We start from the raw sequence: 18944 nt of genomic DNA on the forward strand, positions 1-18944 counted from the left end.
GGTTTCATTAGACCAAGCCATTAGCCATGGGGAGCTCCAGTTCTATTTGTGAAGAAGAAGGACAGAAGCATCTGGATTTGTATAGATTATAGCGAGCTGAATAAGGTGACAATTAAGAATAAGTACCCGCTAACCCGTATTGACAACTTGTTTGATCAACTCCGAGGAGTGACCATATTTTCAAAGATTGATTTACGGTCCATTACCCGTATTTACCAGCTCAAAGTACGAGAAGAGGATATTCCCTAGACAGCTTTTAGAACTCATTATGGACATTACGAGTTTCTAGTTATGTATTTTGGTCTTACCAATGCTCCAGCCGCATTTATGGATTTAATGAATAAGGTCTTCAAAGATTACTTGGGCAAATTTTTGTAGTGTTCATCGATGATATTTTGGTGTATTCCAAGGATGAAGTTAAGCACGAGGAACATTTAAGAATGACAATGTTGCGACAAAAAGAGCATCAACTTTACGCCAAGTTCAAGAAGTGCAAATTTTGGCTTTCACAAGTAGCGTTCCTCGACCACATAGTATCCAAGGACGGAGTTTCTATAGACCCAACTAAGATAGAGGCTGTGAAGGATTGGCCAAGACCTAAGAATACGTTTGAGGTAAGAATTTTTCTTGGACTAGCAGGTTATTATCGGAGATATGTAGAAGGCTTCTCTAAGATAGCAAATGTTCAACTGGACAGATAAGTGTGAAGAGAGCTTCCAGTTGCTTAAGGATAAGCTATGCTCAACACCAGTACTTTGTGTACTGACACCCAACGACAAGTTTGTAGTGTACTATGATGCGTCGAAACAAGGTTTGGGTTGTGTACTGATGCAGAATGACAAAGTGATAGCCTACGCCTCAAGGCAGCTGAAGGAATACGAGCAATGCTATCCAACATACAATATGGAGTTGGCAGCGGTGGTCTTTGCATTGAAAATCTGGCGCCATTATCTTTATGGAGAACAGTGTAAGATTTATACTGATCACAAAAGCTTAAAGTATTTCTTCACGCTGAAGGAGCTCAACATGAGGCAGCGCAGGTGGTTAGAATTAGTAAAGGATTATGAATGGGAAATCCTACACCACCCGGGAAAAGCAAACGTAGTTGCTGATGCACTAAGCAGAAAGAGTTACGAGAATCTAGCTACAATATTCGAAATAGAAAAGTCGCTACAGTAAGAGCTGATCAATGCCGGAATAGAAATAGTCATTGGTCAACTGGCTAACTTGTCCATCCAACCAAGTATGTTAGAAGATATACGAATTGAGCAAGGGCATGATGGCATATTAGTATCTCACACAGCTGCAGTTAAAGAAGGCAAGGCCACATAATTCTCGATCTCAGGACAGGGGTTTTTTAGATATAAGGATCGGGTATGCGTGTCGAATGATCAAGGAATTAAGATCAAGATTTTAGGAGAAGCGTACAATACCCCATACTCAGTTCACCCAGGGTCGACTAAGATGACTCACGATCTTAAGGCATTGTATTGGTGGTTGGGAATGAAGAAGGATGTAGCGAAGTATGTGTCTAATTGTTTAGTATACCAGCAAGTGAAAGCAGAACATCAGTGACCTGCAGGCTTATTGCAACTGCTTAGTATTCTAGAATGGAAGTGGGAAGACATAGCCAGGGATTTCGTGATGAGTTTTCCACGAACAAATAAATAGCACGTCTCGGCTTGGGTAGTAGTAGATAGACTAACCAAGTCAGCTCACTTCCTGCCTGTCAAGACTACGTATACAACAGATCAGTACGCAGACGTGTATGCCAGAGAAATAGTAAGACTGCATGGAATCCCTAAAACCATAGTATCTGATATAGGATCGGTGTTTACATCAAGATGTTGGGGAAGCTTGCAGCAAGCTATGGGCACCAACTTAAGTCTTAGTACGACATTTCATCCACAGACCGATGGTCAGTCCGAGCGTACCATACCAATTTTAGAAGATATGTTGTGCGCTTGTGTACTTGATTTTGGAGGATCATGGAGTAAGTATTTGTCGCTGATAGAATTCTCCTACAACAATAGCTACCTGTCAACAATCGGGATGGCACCCTATGAGTTGCTTTATGGAAGGAGGTGTCGATCGCCGTTACATTGGGACGAGGTAGGAGAAAGGCAACTTCTTGTACCCGAATGTGTTAGAGAGGCTCAGGATGCAGTAGCACTGGTTAGAAAGCGTATGCTCGCTGCTCAGAGTCGACAGAACAGTTATGCGGATGCCAAGCAACATGATGTGGAATTCAATTTTGGAGATCAAGTCTTCTTAAAGAAATCTCCTATGAAAGGTGTGAAGCGGTTTGGGAAGAAAGTCAGGCTTAGTCCCCGGTTTATAGGTCCTTTTGAGATATTGGACAAGGTGGGAACAGTTGCATATAGATTAGCCCTACCGCCAACTCTAGCAGATAGTCACAATGTGTTCCACATCTCGATGCTGCTTAGATATGTGTCAAACCCATCTCACGTCCTCAAGTACGATATGATAACACTCCAGATTGACTTGAGTTACGAGGAACGACTGGTTAGCATCCTAGACAGAGGGATGAAGGAATTACGATCTAAGAGTACTCCAATAGTCAAGGTCCTATGGAGCAATAGTTCTGAACGGGAGGCAACGTGGGAGTTGGAGGAAGACATGTTAGCCCGGTATCCAGAATTGTTTGGTAAGTAAATTTCGGGGACGAAAATCTTTTAAGTAGGGGAGAATTTTAAAGTCCCAGAATATTTACTTAGCTAGCTAGATAGATAGTAGTAGTAGTTAGTATTAGTTAGTAGTATGTTAGTTACTGTGGATTTTGGTTCAAGTCGGGACTTAGTTGGAAACTCATAGCAACAGTTATGGATTTTATAAGTTTAACCTATAGTTTAAGAATATTAATTATATCATAAGGTTTGATTAATATTGCTGGTCGTAGAAATATATTTATTATAACCTAAGGTTTAGATAGAACCATTAAGAGCATGACACTTGTCATAATCACGTTTATTAAAGATTTAAGTATTTTGATGAATAGATTAATTAAAAGAAAGATCCAGAAGCTTTAGAACCTTCTTAAAACTGTAAGGATCGTACTATGACTCAGTCAAAGCTATTTTATCAATTCAAAATATGCTGAAAAAGTGCAAATACGTGTTAGATAAATCAACACATGCTGATATATCGCAACTACAGGGGTTGATATATTGCCTACGGAAGATACAGAAAACACTTCGATTTTGCACGAATGATTGAATGGAGATGTGGAATATAAGGGGAGGCGATATATCGCATATGGGGGGTGATATATTGGCTCCAAGATGTTTTTTTTTTAAAGTTTGGTTTTTAATTTTGAAAATTACCCTTAACCACTTAGACCTGCCTTTGAATGATTTTGACCGAGTTTTGGGCGTCAGTTGAACAAAAATTCAAATCTTTTTCATTTTATATTCATTTTTTTATTCAAATTAAAAGGGGTTAGTTTCACTCCTTGAACTCTATAAATAGGACCTAGTACTCAACGATTTTCTTCATTCTTCAAGAAGTCTTCAGAGCCTCCAAGTTGCTAGTGTTACTATAGAGAGATACACTTGGGTTTTGGGTTAAAGCTTTATCATTCTAAGCTTTTCTAAACACTTGGGAAGTGAGATATAGTGAGATTTTGGTATTGAGGTTTAGATCAATTCATAAGATTATTCAAGGTATTCTTATCCCTAAGTTCAGTTCTTTATGGTTATTTAGTTTTCTTTTATTCAGATCCTAACTCTTGTTTATGATTCTTGATTAGGTATTTAAGTTCTTGAAACTTAAGGTTCTTCTTGGTAAGTTTCTTCTTTGATGGCTTAGTGTTCTTTTCATCTCTTTTTCTTTAGATTCTCACCTTTTTTACTGTTGGTTTATAGGAGTGTTCTAATCCCGTTCTTGTTCCCAAAAATCGCAGCTTTTGGTAAGGAAAATAGGTTAGATTTTATGTGCTTATATGTTATGATATGTTTATGTTATGATATGTATATGTATAATATGTCTTGTAGTCCTTGGGCATATGACTTGTTTAGATAACATGCCCCAATAATATGTTTTATAGTCCTTGGGCATATGGCTTGTTTAGCTAGCAATCCCCAAGAATTTATGGGCATATGACTTGCTTAGCTAGCAAGCGCTTCAAATTTATGGGTCTATGACTTGCTTAGCTAACAAGCCCCAAGAATTTATGATGGTCGTTAATATTGTAGTCCTACATGATATATGTTTTTATAGTCATATGTTTTATGGTATATGTTTATGATATAGTCTTATGTTTATGATTTATGATGTATGTTTTATAGATTTTCCTTACTGGGCATTAGGCTCATTCCATTATTTTTAGTGTGAGATAGGAAATTGAGTATGGAAGGCAAAAGGATTCTTTTTAGCTTGGCTTGTGTGTTAAGGAGAATGGAATGAGTGGACTGCGTGTCGATCGAGGATGACGTTATTTAGTCTTTTGAAATTCCGCACTTAGTTTTTAAACAATTGAATTAAAGTTTATATTTTATGTTTTATAAACAATGGGATCCCATACCATAGCATATTTTATTTAATATTTTTATCTTATCTTGTATTTGATACAATATTTTGGGTTTTCAATAAAGATATGTTATTTCTTATGTTTGTATCCATATAGTAGTAGCTGTGTCTAGTAGTTTTAATGGTCCAAGGTCTTAGAAATAGTTGGGTCATTGCATCAACCTTGCTGTTCCTCCACAATACCTTAACCGAAGGTATTGTTTTATTCCCGAGGACCTTGTCCTTTCTGTTTATGTTCTGGATTGGATGTTCCTCATAGGAGAGATCTACCTCAAGCTCTAGATCTTCATAACTCAAAACATGAGTCATATCAAATACATAGCTCCGAAGACCTGAAATGTGAAATACGTTATGCACTGCCGAAAATGCCGATGGTAAGGCCATCCTGTAAGCCACCTGACCAATCCTCTCTAGGAACTGAAATGGACCTACAAATCTAGGGTTGAGCTTGCCCTTCTTCCCAAATCTTCTCACCCCTTTCCATGGAGAGACTCTAAGGAAAACATAGTCTCCCACTTGGAACTCCACGTTCCTGCGCTTGGGATCTGCATAAATTTTTTGCTTACTCTGAGAAGCGAGCATCCGAGCTTTAATATTCTCAATGGCCTCACTGTTCCTCTGAACTGCTTCAGGACCCAAGTATCTCCTTTCTCCTATGTCATCCCAATGAATGGGAGATCTGCATTTCCAACCATACAACATCTCATAAGGCGCACCCCAATGGTCGACTGATAACTGTTGTTGTAGGATAACTTTATCGAAGATAGACACTTACTCCAGGATCCACCAAAGTCCAGTACACATGCTCACAGCATGTCCTCAAATATCTTATTCGTGCTCTTAGATTGTCCATCTGCCTGAGGATGATAAGCAGTTGTTGACGGTGAGAACTTGTCAACTAAGTTAAGTTATAAAAATAGTAATGTAGGGATTATCAAAAGAAAAGCTTTAGAAATCTAAGTAGAAACTCCAAGAATAATTACAGAAGAAAAATGGTGAACTCAATTTGTATTGATTATGGTGCAATGCTACAGTAATTTTTCCAACCCCTTTCAATGTTGAAGAGGGGTTCCCTTTATAGGGGGCTCTAATGGCCCCAGATACATGGTGGTCCAGGGGACCAGATGGTACATGAGTACCCCAGCACGAGAGTAGCTTCAGAGGTAGTGGTGTCGACTCCTGTACATGATCAGAGTTAGTGGGAGCACTTCCCCTTTGGTACCTGATTGTACCTCGACTACTTGCCCAGTACGGGTGTCAGAAGAAGTCGCACTAGATGTAGTGGTGCAGGTGGTTGTGGTGTCGATCCTAACACATGGTTACCAACATACAGGCAGTGCCTTAACCATTGGTAGGAACTTGTACCACTTACACCTGTCTAGTACAGTCCCCAGAATCACGCCCTTGTACTCCCCCTGCCGTACGACCCGCTCCCATACACATGCTTTGTATTTGGAGGTCTCTCTCGTGTGTTCATGATATGCCCTTGCTCCAACCTCCTTTCACTTCGCAAAATATAAGTGAACTTGTAGCCTTGAGTATGCTAAGCAGAGGGGTGTTGTACCCCACTGGTGGCACCTTCCTAAGAAAGTAAAGATGGGTCTCCTCAGCGGGGCCTATGCTTATGTGGGAGCGGGGACACAGCTAAGGTGAGGCGAGTCCTCACGGACGGCCATGCGGAGGGGCCTCAATGAAGGCCTCGCGGATGGCCTCGCGGGCACAAGGGCACGCGGACGCGCACATGTGCGAGGCCGCACGGGCACACGGGCGCGTGGGCCCAAGGCGAGGGATGCACGGGGCTTGGCCTCGCGAAGGACCGTTCATGCAAGGAGCCTTGGGGTGTCGAGGGGGTCCACGAGGTGCTTTCCTCTTTGTGGCACAGACCCATGCATGCGAGGCGATGGATCGGTGGCCTCGCGAGGAGGTGGTGACCCGAGGGCGTCGCGGAGGCATATGCATATGAGGGCCTCGCATGGTACATGTGTGTACTTAGGCGTTTCTGGGACCTTAGTACGTATTTCGGGCCTGTCACAAGCATAGATATTTGAGCATCCACACTTGCCCCCTAGACTAGGAGAGGACCTTTAGGTGCTTTTGTAGACTCTTCTCTTTAATTCTTATAAATAGGCCCTCATGCCAGGTATACTAGTTACACTCAATCTTCTTAGCTTAGTGGTATTTAGACCTTTGCTCCTTTCAAGAGGTAAGGGGTTCAATCCCCCACAACCTCACTTTTATTATAGTTTCCTCTTTATATATATATATATATTTGGGATAATCTTTGGTATATCTATACCCCTTAATATATTTGGAGGCTAACACATCTTTTCTGTTTATTTTTGCAGACGCGTACTTTCGACCACTTAGCTCTTTTTGACTGTGACGGTACTTTTGGGCCTCAACCTCCTTTTGACCACGACAACGTCTAATTTCTACAGCTTGAGGTATATTCTCTTTTCCCTTGTTTTCATTGGGACAATATTAGCACCACTCGGGATGGGGTAAGTTGGTCTGAGTCTGTCGTGAGTTAGTTTTAAGGCATGCCCCTTTATTTATACCCTGTAATGGATCATTTAGGGTGTTTGCATCTAGAGGTTTTAAGCCCATTCCTTTGTGTTTTGTAGCAATCCTCTCATTTATACGTGAACCCCTTTTTGCTTTCGGGACGAGGTCTCATGGCCAGTGACGGTTCGTTCGGCATACCTCCGGGGGTTGAGTTTGTTGACTTGTCTTTAGACTCAGAGTCACCTGAGGAAAACCCTTACCAAGACTATGACTCCTTAAAGCAGGCCTGTATCCGTCATCTTGAGTACATGGCTGAACTTAGGCGTAAAATTTGGGTGGTGGAGAGTGAAATTGACTCGGTGTTGAGAGGAGACGAAGCACCTTTCACCCTAACCTTAGTGACCATGTAGCGAGCCTTAGGGTGACCCTTTTAGATTTGCAGGGGGAGTTGGAGTTTATGGAGGGACATCTTCCGCTTGAGCCCTCCAGCCCATCCTCGCCTGATGACTGTCATGGGGTCGCTTCTGCTTCTCTTTAGCTCTTATTTTCGATCTTCCCTAGCTTAGCGCTTCCGCAGCTGGTGCCCCGGTGGAAGACTCTTGCTAGGAAGAGAAAATGGAGGGTCAAGTGTTCTGTCTCTTCCTCACCTTTTTCTTTTGGTTTTGCAGATATGCCGAGGGCACAAAAATAGGTATCCACCAATGAACCGGATGATGCTCCTTTAATGGCATCCACCCTGGTGTCACATGTGTCAGAAAATAAACTGAGAGAAATTGTGAAGCACTACTGTGTTCCTCCAGAGTACGCCTTATACACTCCTTTGGAGATATGCCGGGCTGACTGCCCTAGTCCCGGCTTTGTGGCCCTTAGTGAGCACATCCTGAAGGCGGGTGGTACCATCCCGTTACACCCGTTCTTCGTTGCGGTCCTCAATTACTTTGACCTTGCTCCACTTCAGCTGGCACCCAATAGTTGGCTGATCTTGAGCTGCCTTTTTATTGCGTTTGCGGAACTTGTGAAACGTGCTCCTACGGCGCTAGAGGTGCAGTTCCTATGCAATCTCATGCCCTCCCCCAATTCCAAGGACTTCAATTACCTGCAAAAAGCCAATAACGAGGTCCCTTTGATAGAGGGCTCAGTGTCCAACCCGGGGTCCTGGAAGCAGGAATTTTTCTTCGTGAAAGGCCCCCTCTCTATTCGCGAGCACTTCCGTGCCACTCCCAGCAAGTACCCTAAGCCACATTTTCTCTCTTCTTCTTTTATTAATTTATTGTTTCATGACTTATGTTTGTGTCAACCATGGTGTGGATTATGCAGAGCAATTCGCCGAACCCGTAGTTATTGGGTCGGAAGCGAAAGCTGTGAAGAAGTTTATCAACGCTGACCCTGCTATGAAAAAGGCTGCGTACCTATTCACCGTGGAAAATATGAACCTCCACAAACTGTCCCCAGTCTTAGATCCTAGGTTGCTGTGGACCATCCCTGGGTCCAAGAAGATGAAGGCAGCATTGGCCGAGCCTTGCCCAGATAAAGGTGGGGCTGAGGATGTGCCAGAGGAAGCCTCCCTTGAACGTAGGGGACCTCACCAGCTGTCCTCATCTCTCGGGGGATGCCCTCCTTTTGTCTCTTTTGACCCGAACATGCCATTTTGGGGAGTTTTGTTTGCCCCGACCCTGAGGACTATGACGCTTTCACTTAGGCTCTCCTCGACCCTGGTCCATCGGGGGCTTACTTTGCCAATCTTCCTGCACCCCCTTTTGATCTACCGGGGCCTCACTTTTCCAATTTTCCTGCGCCGCCTCTCGTTTCAGCGAGCGGGTCGTCTGTCCTCACCCAGCCAGGTGCCCCTGGCCTGGATGGGGCGCCCTGGGTGAATCGTATGGCGACCTCTTACGAACGGCGGTACGTCTAAATCGCCTCAGACCTCCCCGAATCTGACTGGAACAGTCTTGGGAGTTTTGCTCTGTCGGACCTTGGGGAGACCTTGACGCACACTACCGCTTGGGTGAGTTCATGCATCTTGTGTCGGTCTTGTTATTATTGCGATTTTTTTTTTGTTACTTATCATTGTTGTTGTTATCTTTCTTGTGCAGGCTTATACTGTGGCTCAACGGTTTGTCGACTCGGCTAACAATCTCTCCACGTCGAGTACTGAGAGGGACCGTCTCACGGCTCGGGTCCAGGAGCTCGAGAGAGAGCTTGATGAAACCCAGACTAAGCTAAAAAGGGTTCAGACCAAACTTTCTATCTCATCAAAAAGGAAGCAGAAGGAGGTTGCCAAAGCCACGATGCTGCAGGACAAAGTTACTAGCCTAGAGGGCGAACTCCAAGGGGCCAAGGTTATTGCGGCTGCGTCGCAGGAGAGAGTTGCTTCTTTAGAGGTCGAACTTGAGGTTGCTAGGGCCGATGTACCCGCGTCGCAGGAGAGAGTCGCTTCCTTAGAGGTGGATAAGATAGCTATTGAGTACAGGTCCATAGAGCGTGCCCTTTACGGTGTGTGGAGGCAGGATCCCAACTTTGATTTTTCTTCTTTTGGCAAGCACGCCGTTGCTCGAGCAGCTGGGTGGAGCGCCCGTGGCAGGAGGCCCTGAAGTTGTTATTCCATAACTTCTGTCAGCTAGCCCGCTGTGGGTGTATGCTCATTTTGAGCCTTTGTAATATCATTATTATTACTTTTTTCTTGTAAATCTTGCCATGTTACCAAGACTCCTTTTTTAATATATACATGAGTGGTTATTTATCTCTTATCCCTCTGTGTTTGAGGTCTTTTTGAGCCTGCATGATGGGGTTTGGTAGGTTCCCCTCTTTTATTATCAGGCTAGAGGTCCTTTGGAGCCCATGTGAAAGGGTTCAATGGGTCCTTTTTTGGTGCCCCTTGACTATTTCTATAAGGATATTTTGACCCCTTGGGTTTGAGCTATCCTTTTATATATTTTTGTGCGCACTTATTATTTTTTGCGAGAAGCATCCTTCTCGTCATTATTCATAGTACTACTTTTGCAAGGGTCTCTTTTAGGACCCTTTTTGGCTAGACGGCTTGGTGGGCGCTCTAGGCTTATTGGTGGGTGCTCTCTCTAAGGTATTTCCTCTTGTGGGAGCATCTGCCTTTATTTGGAAGTGTGTTGTTGTTTTTTTTTTGTAAGACCTTTTGGCCTCCTTGATGTTCATAAGGGTAGCTAATCCTTGTGAACCCAAGAGATGCCTTGTAAGGTCCTCTCCCTGTTTATAAGGGTTCATCACACACTCTTTTATATATATATAAGGACTTCGTTTAAGGCCCTGATATAAGGGGTCCTTTTGGGATCCCCCTGTTAGAGGGTCCTTTTTAGGATCCTCCTGCTAGAGGGTCCTTTTTAGGATCCTCCTGCTTGCTGTGTGCTTTGCCCTCACGGGCCACTATTCCCCCCCAAGTGTCTGGTGAAGTTTATTTCGGCAGGCACTTTGATTGATGCCCACATAAAGTAGAAAAAATAGCGTGCGAAGATGTGACCAGTTTCATTCATAGAATTCAGGTTACAACCATACATATAAGACTTACATAAAAGAAAAAAAAGTTACACCTACTTGGGAGGTTATCTAAGTAACCTCTTTGATTTTTGTCTACCAAGCTAAGATAACATGCAACACGCTGAAAAACGATACTGCTTGCATTGGGTGCGGACGCCTCACTGGTAGTACTTCCTAAGGTGCTCTGCATTCCATGCTCGAGGTATGACAGTGTCGTCCATGTGCGCCACCTTATAAGTGTTTGGGGTATGCATTGAGTGACTTGGTAGGGCCCCTCCCAATTCGCCCCTAGCAACCCCGCCCCTGGGTCTCGCGTGTTGGGGAGTACTTTTCTCAGCACCAGGTCACCAACTCTGAAAGTTCTCTCTCACACCCTCGAGTTGTAATACCTTGCTGCGCGCTGCTGGTATACCGCCATTCTCATTTGTGCCTTTTCCCTTTTTTCTTCTAGCATGTCCAAGCTCTCAGCCAGAGCTACACGGTTGGCCTCGTCCCCGTACGCCTGTATTTTGAAGGAATTAACCCGCATCTCAACTGAGAGGACAGCCTCGCATCTGTATGCTAAGGAGAATGGGGACTCTCTAGTGGTCGTGCGCGGGGTGGTTCTGTAGGCCCATAGCACATTTGGCAGCTCCTCCACCCAGGCTCCCTTCATCTTCTCTAGCTTGGTTTTCAAGTTCTTTTTACTTGCCCATTGGCCTGTGGGTGCACAACTACTGAGAAACTTCTCCTTATCCCTCTTTCCCTACAATATTCCTCGAAGGCTCCTCCCTCGAACTGGGTGCCGTTGTCGGAAATAATTTTGTAGGGCACTCCGTATCTACAGACAATGAATTTGTTGACAAAAGAGGTGATATGCTTGGACGTTATCTTCACGAGGGGTTCCGCTTCAACCCACTTGGTGAAGTAGTCCACAGCCACCACCGCGTACTTCGCTCCTCCCCTACCCACAGGAAGGGCGCCGATCAAGTCTATCCCCCAGATAGCAAAGGGCCAGGGGCTGGTCATGCTAGTTAACTCATTTGGGGGCTTCTGAGTGTAGTTTGCGTGCCTCTGGAATTTGTCGCATTTCCTGGCAAAGTCATTTGCATCTTTCTCCATAGAGGGCCAGTAGTACCCTTGTCTCATGGCCTTCCTGGCCGTGGAGGGTCCACTCTCATGGTTGCCACACTCACCCTCAAGTATCTCATGCAGTACTCTCAGCGCCTCCTCCTCCTCTGCACATCGCAGAAGTGGCATCGAGAACCCTCTCTTGTATGGAACCCCGTCTACCAAGGTGTACCTAGCAGCCTTATACACCAACCTTCGAGCCTCTTTCTTGTCCACAGGCAAGGTTCCTTCCTCCAGGTATCTCTTAATCGGTTCAGCCCACGACTCCTTTGGAACACTAACCATGTGTATGTCTGCGTTTACGATGCTGGGTCTAGGTAAGTATTCCATAGGTATCGACTCCAGGATATCCCCATCCTTAGTGGAAGCCAGTTTTTCGAGGGCATCAGCATGGGAATTCCTCTCTCTTGGGATCTGCTCTATACTATATTCCACCAATCGTCCCAGATAGCCCTTCACCTTTTCCAAGTATGCAGCCATCTTGGGACCTCTCGCCTGATATTCACCTTTCACTTGGTACACCACCAATTGCGAGTCGCTAAAAATACGAAGGCGTGTCACCTTTAGCTCCTAGGCTAATTGCAAGCCTGCCAAGAGCGCTTTGTACTCCACCTCGTTGTTGGAGGCCTCAAACCCAAACTGGATTGCACAGTACATCTTCTGTCCTTCGGGTCCCGTCATCATGATACCTTCTCCAGACCCTCCTTCATTGGATGCCCCGTCCACATGCATGCTCCATTCCTCTTGACCCCTTTGCTCTTCCTCTATGACTGATCGCCCCCCTTCTTCACTTCTTCCTTCATTCGGCTGACTGGTGAACTCCACTATGAAGTCTGCCAGCACTTGTCCATTGATGGAAGCTCTTGGGGTATAAACGATATCGAATTGGCTCAACTCGATCGACCATTTCATCAGCCTTCCTGAGGTCTCAGGTTTATGTAAGACCTGTCTCAAAGGACTATCAGTGAGAACTTTGATTGCATGAGCATGGAAGTAGGGTCTCAACTTCCTTGAAGCCACAACTAATGCATATGCCAACTTTTCAATTTCTGGGTACCGATTCTCCGCATCCACCAACCGCTTGTTGATATAGTACACGGGTTGTTGATGTTTCTTGTCCCCTCTAACTAAGGCCAAGCTTATGGCATGTTCAGACACTACCAAGTATAAGTATAGCTTTTCACCTTTTTCAGGTTTTGCCAGCAAGGGTGGCTTCCCCAAGTGCTCCTTCAAGTTAATAAATGCCTCTTCACATTCCTCATCCCAAGCGAACCTTTTGCTCCCTTTTAGGATGTTAAAGAAGGGGAGGCACTTGTCAGTTGACCTCGAAATAAATCTGTTAAGGGCTTCAACCCTTGCCGTTAGGCATTGCACTTCCTTCTTGTTCTTGGGTGGGCTCATTTCTATCAGGGCCTTTATCTTATCAGGATTGGCCTCGATGCCTCTGGAGTTGACCATGAAGCCCAGGAATTTCCCCGAGGATACACCGAAAGTGCACTTGATGGGATTCAACTTCATTCAATACCTCCTGAGTATGTCAAACATCTCACCTAGGTCCTTGTTGAGTTCTGCGGCATTCTTGGTTTTCACCAGCATATCGTCAACATATACCTCCATGTTTCTCCCTATCTGGTTGGCGAACATCTTATTGACCAACCTTTGATAGGTGGCACCCGCGTTCTTCAACCCGAAGGGAATCACCTTATAGCAGTAGAGTCCTTTATCCATTATAAATGACGTATGCTCTTCATCAGCTGGGTTCATAGGAATCTGGTTGTATCGAAAGTAGGCATCCATGAAGCTGAGTAATTCATGCCCTGCCGTCGCATCCACCAATTGACCTATTCTCGGGAGCAGGAAACTATCCTTAGGACAAGCTTTATTCAGGTTTGAGAAGTCGACGCAAGTCCATTTTCCATTCGGTTTTGGGACTAGTACTGGATTCGACACCCATATAGGGTAAAATGACTCGCGGATAAACCCATTGGTCTTCAGCTTGTCAACCTCTTCCTTTAAGGCTGCGTACCTCTCCGGGTCCAGCGCCCGCCTCTTCTGCCTAACGGGCCTCGCTTCAGGGGAGATATTCAAATGGTGGCACATAACACTGGGATCTATACCCACCATATCTTCGTGACTCCACGCGAATACATCCAGATTATCCTTCAAAAACCTTATCAACTCCTCCTTCACGTCGCTCTGCAGGCTTTTTCCTACCTTCAGTTTTCTCAATGGTTCCTCCACTACTATAACCTCCTCTACTTCCTCCACAGGTTCTGCTCCTGACTCCTCCACGGTTCGGGGGTCTAGCTCCTGTGGGCTCCCCGCGGGCACACGTAGCGCCTCGTGTATCACCAAGGCCATTAGTTCCAGTGGTTTCACAGATGCACGGAGGGAGGTATTGTAACACTCCCTTGCTTCTCTCTGTTCTCCTTTCATACTAGCTACTACTCCTGGAATTGGGAACTTGAGGACCAAGTGATATATAGAAGTTATGGCTTTCAATTCTCTTAGGGATGGTCTCCCCAATACTGCATTGAAAGCTGAAACACAATATACCACGACGAAGTTAGCCATGACGGCAGTCTGCCGGGGTTGCTCCCCCATGGTGAGTGCCAACTCAATCATCCCTAGGGGTCGCACCGAGTTCCCCGTGAATCCATAAAGGGAAGATTGGCAGGGCTTCAGGTGGCGATGCCCAATGCCATATTTTCCAAGGCAGGGCGATACAAGATATCCACTGAGCTTCCATTGTCGACCAGGACCTGATGCACACGCATATTGGCCAACTGAACTATCAACACCAGTGGGTCGTTATGGAGAAAAGGCACCCCCCGTGCATCCTTCTCTGTGAATGTGATTGAGTCATTTTCTCCCTTGAAGCTTTTCGGGGGTCGTTGCTCCAAACTCATGACACAGGGTGGCGGACTTTGCCTGGCTTCCCTAGCATACCTGTCTCGTCCCTTTCGAGAATCTCCCCCAAACGCTAGACCTCCGAAAATGGTTTGGACTTCCCCCTGTATCTCTGGGGCTCGTCCTTGCACCTGGGACATCGCAGGCTCGTCCTTCAGCTTCGGCCTTTCTCTTCTGACGTATCAGCCTAGGTGCCCCCTGTGGATGAGCTCCTCAATTTCTTCCTTCAAATGGATGCACTCTGCTGTGGTGTGACCGATATCCTTGTGGTACTGGCAGTATCTACTGGGATCCCTTTTGGATCGGTCCTTTCTCATCGGTGGGGGCTTCTTGAAGGGAACTCGATCTTCGTTGGTGAGGTATATATGCTCCCTGGTATCTGTAAGGTTCGTATAGAAAGTGTAAGCCGTCTCCCTATGACCGCTCCCCCGTTTGGTCTTTCTCTGTTGATCATCCCTCGACCCTTCATACACCCTTTTCTTCTTTGCTCCATTCAACCCTTCATTAGTTGGGGGCTTTACGTTGGACTCCTCCTTTCCTGCCTTTAAGTTTGCATGGCCATCCTCCACACGAATGTACTTCTGCGCCCTCTCGTAGAATTCATCTAGGTCGGTGACTTCCCTCTTCAGCATATTATCCCACAATTTGCTTCTCGAGCGCACTCCGGCTGTAATGGCCATTTTTAACTCTCGGCGGGTCAGGCTCCCCACTTTAGCGGCCTCCATGTTGAACCTGTGAATGTAGCTCTTCAGACTCTCCTTTTCTCCTTGTTTCACATTGGCAAGACTGGTGCCTGGCATCGTGTAGTCCCGCATGGCGTGGTGCTGTTGGAGGAATTCATCAGAAAAATGTTGCCAGGACCTGATGGACCCTGGCCTAAGTCTTTTGAACCATTTGTATGTGGGTCCTTTCAATGTGACAGCAAAGCAGTTGCATCTGGCTCCGCTACTAATTCCCCTTAGTTTCATCAGATCGTTAAATGCGTCCAAATGGTACTTCGGATCTGTGTTTCCTTCGTAGGGGGTCATATAGGGCTCCTTAAAATTGGCAGGGAGCCAGATGGCTTGGATCTCCCTAACGAAGGGTGACTCATGGTCAAACTCTTCCTCAAAAGCTTGACCTCCAGAGGTGGTGACGATCTTGCTTCGCAGGCTCCTCATTTCTGTGTCTAGGTCCTGCCTCCTCTTGCTTAGGGAGTCCCTTAAAGCGGACGGGTTAAGATCCCCCTTTCCTTTGCCCTCTCGAGGCGCCATAGGGGGCGTGGTCCTTTTACCCGTCCTCTTCTTGTTGAGCTCCTCCCGTAAATCTGAGGGTGCTCTCTTTGAGGTGACCTCGTCATCGTTGCGAGGGGCAGCATTGGTCTTCGACTCTGGTTTCTGGGCCTGCTTCGGTGGTTCAGGATGTTCGCGTTGCTTCATTCGGGGGGTGTTACTAGTGGAGAGTCGAGTCCTCCCATCATCTACCGGAACGGTGGTCTCTGCCCCCTCCTGACCTTTCTCTTTTCTCTTGGGCAAGGTCACGCTTGACTTACCTTGCAATAGGCCATTCAGCACCTCTTGCATATTCTCCAGGGTGGTCTCCAACCTTTGGTTCTTACGGTGCAGCTCACGTATTTCCTCTTCATAGAACCGAGATTTAGAACTCGAGCTCACGGAATGGACCCGGGGATGCTTATCATATCTACACGTCGAGGGGCCCAGGTCCTGCCGGCCGGAGTTCGGTACTTGTGGTGGTTTAGGGAGCGGAAACTCTTTGGCGTTCCCGGGTAGTGCAGTGGTTGCCCTTGGAGGATTCTCACCAGGCGGGATGGCCGGTGATGAGACCTCCCTATCATCCTCGTGAACCTCAGGGTCCCTTGGGGGCTCCACATCTCAAGGTGGAGGAGGATCCTTCATGGAGGCCTTCAGCTGAACTCCGTTAAGGTGGACTTCCACCTCTCGTGGCTCCCTGAGTCGCTTTGAACGTCTCGGCATTTCTTCTTACTGGGAGTAGTGGTAGAACAGTAGCTTGGTACTTAGCTTCCCACAGACGGCGCCAAACTGTTGACGATGAGAACTCGTCAACTAAGTTAAGTTATAAAAATAGTAACGTAGGGATTATCAAAAGAAAAGATTTAGAAATCTAAGTAGAAACTCCAAGAATAATTGCAGAAGAAAAATGGTGAACTCAGTTTGTATTGATTATGGTGCAATGCTACAGTAATTTTTCCAACCCCTTTCAATGTTGAAGAGGGGTTCCCTTTATAGGGGGCTCTAATGGCCCCAGACACGTGGTGGTCCAGGGGACTAGATGGTACATGAGTACCCCAGGAGGAGAGTAGCTTCAGAGGTAGTGGTGTCGACTCCCGTACATGATCAGGGTTGGTGGGAGCACTTCCCCTTTGGTACCTGATCGTACCTCAACTACTTGCCCAGTACGGGTGTCAGAAGAAGTCGCACCAGATGTAGTGGTGCAGGTGGTTGTGGTGTCGATCCTGACACATGGTTACCAATGTACAGGCAGTGCCTTTGCCATTGGTAGGAACTTGTACCACCTACACCTGTCTAGTACGGTCTCCAGTATCACGTCCTTGCACTCCCCCTGCCGTACGACCCGCTCCCATACACAGGCTTCGTATTTGGAGGTCTCTCTCGTGTGTTCATGATATGCCCTTTCTTCAACCTCCTTTCACTTCGCGAAATATAAGTGCACTTGTAGCCTTGAGTATGCTAAGCAGAGGGGTGTTGTACCCCGCTGGTGACACCTTCCTAAGAAAGTAAAGATGGGCCTCCTCACCGAGGCCTATGCTTGTGTTGGAGCACGGACACAACTAAGGCGAGGCGAGGCCTCACGGACGGCCACGTGGAGGGGCCTCACTAAAGGCCTTGCGGGTGGCCTCGTGGAGGCATATGCATATGAGGGCCTCGCATGGTACATGTGTGTACTTAGGCGTTTCTGGGACCTTAGCACGTATTTCGGGCCTGTCACAAGCGTGGACATTTGAGCATCCACAGAAGTACTGAACTTCAACTGTGTTCTCATGGCCTTATGTAAACTCCCCACAGAACTTGGAAGTAAAAGTATGGTCCCGATCTGACACGATCGACCTCAGTGCTCCATGGAGGCGCACGATCTCTATGACATAGAGATCTACGTACTGATCAACTATATATATGTAGTCCTCACTGGTAAGAAGTGAGATGACTTGGTATAGCCATCCACAATAACCCATACTAAATCATGTTGACCAACAGTCTTGGGTAACCCCACCACGAAATCCATCATGATGTCCTCCCATTTCAACTCTGGGATATCCAGAGGCTGCAATATCCCTACCGGCCTCTAATGCTTAGCCTTGACCTATTGACATGTCAAGCACTTAGCCAAATATTCCACTACATCCTTCTTCATCCCCGTCCACCAATACAATGATCTCACATCCTGATACATCTTCGTGGTGCCTAGATGCAAAGAGTAAGGAGTAGTGTGAGATTCATCCAGAATCTCTCACCTCATAGCAGTGTCTAACAAAACACATATCCGACCCTTGTATCTCAATAAGCCTAAATCAGACACTGTATATTCTCTGGATACTCCATCCAAAACATCCTCTCTAATCTTGATCAATTGTGGATCACCCAACTGACCATCCTTTATTCTTTCCGACAATGTAGACTTTAGCGTAATATTGGCCGACTGGCCCACCAGCAACTCTATACTAGCTCTGGTCATATCATTTTCTAACTCTCTGGCTATCAGCCTCGCACTATAAATCTGTCGCGAACCCTTCCAACTGAAAGTATCAGCTACCACGTTGGCCTTTCCTGGGTGATGTAAAATCTCACAATCATAATCTTTTACTAACTCCATCCAACGCCTTTGTCTCATATTCAGGACTTTCTGGGTGAAGAAGTACTTCAGGCTCTTGTGGTCAGTGTAAATCTCACACTTCTCCCCATAAAGGTAATGCCTCCATTCCTTTAATGCAAAGACCACAGCTGCCAACTCTAAATCATGAGTGGGATATCTCTGTTCATACTCCTTTAGCTGACATGAGGCATAAGCAATCACCTTTCCTAACTACATCAAAACATAACCCAAACCTTGATGTGATGCATCACAGTATATCACAAACTTCTCCTGATATGTTGGGAGACTCAGAACTGGAGCTGCAATCAACCTTGGCTTTAGTTCCTGGAAGTTGTTCTCACACTTGTCTGACCACACAAACTTCTGATTCTTGCATGTTAGCTCTGTCAATGAAGTGGCAATCTTAAAGAACCCTTCCACAAAACATCTGTAATAACTGGCCAACCCAAGGAAACTTCTAACCTTAGAAGTATTCTTTGGCCTTGGCCAATCCCTGACTGCCTTAATCTTGGCTG

The sequence above is a fragment of the Humulus lupulus genome, chromosome 7 (genome assembly GCF_963169125.1).
Source record: "Humulus lupulus chromosome 7, drHumLupu1.1, whole genome shotgun sequence".
Lineage (NCBI taxonomy): Eukaryota > Viridiplantae > Streptophyta > Magnoliopsida > Rosales > Cannabaceae > Humulus > Humulus lupulus.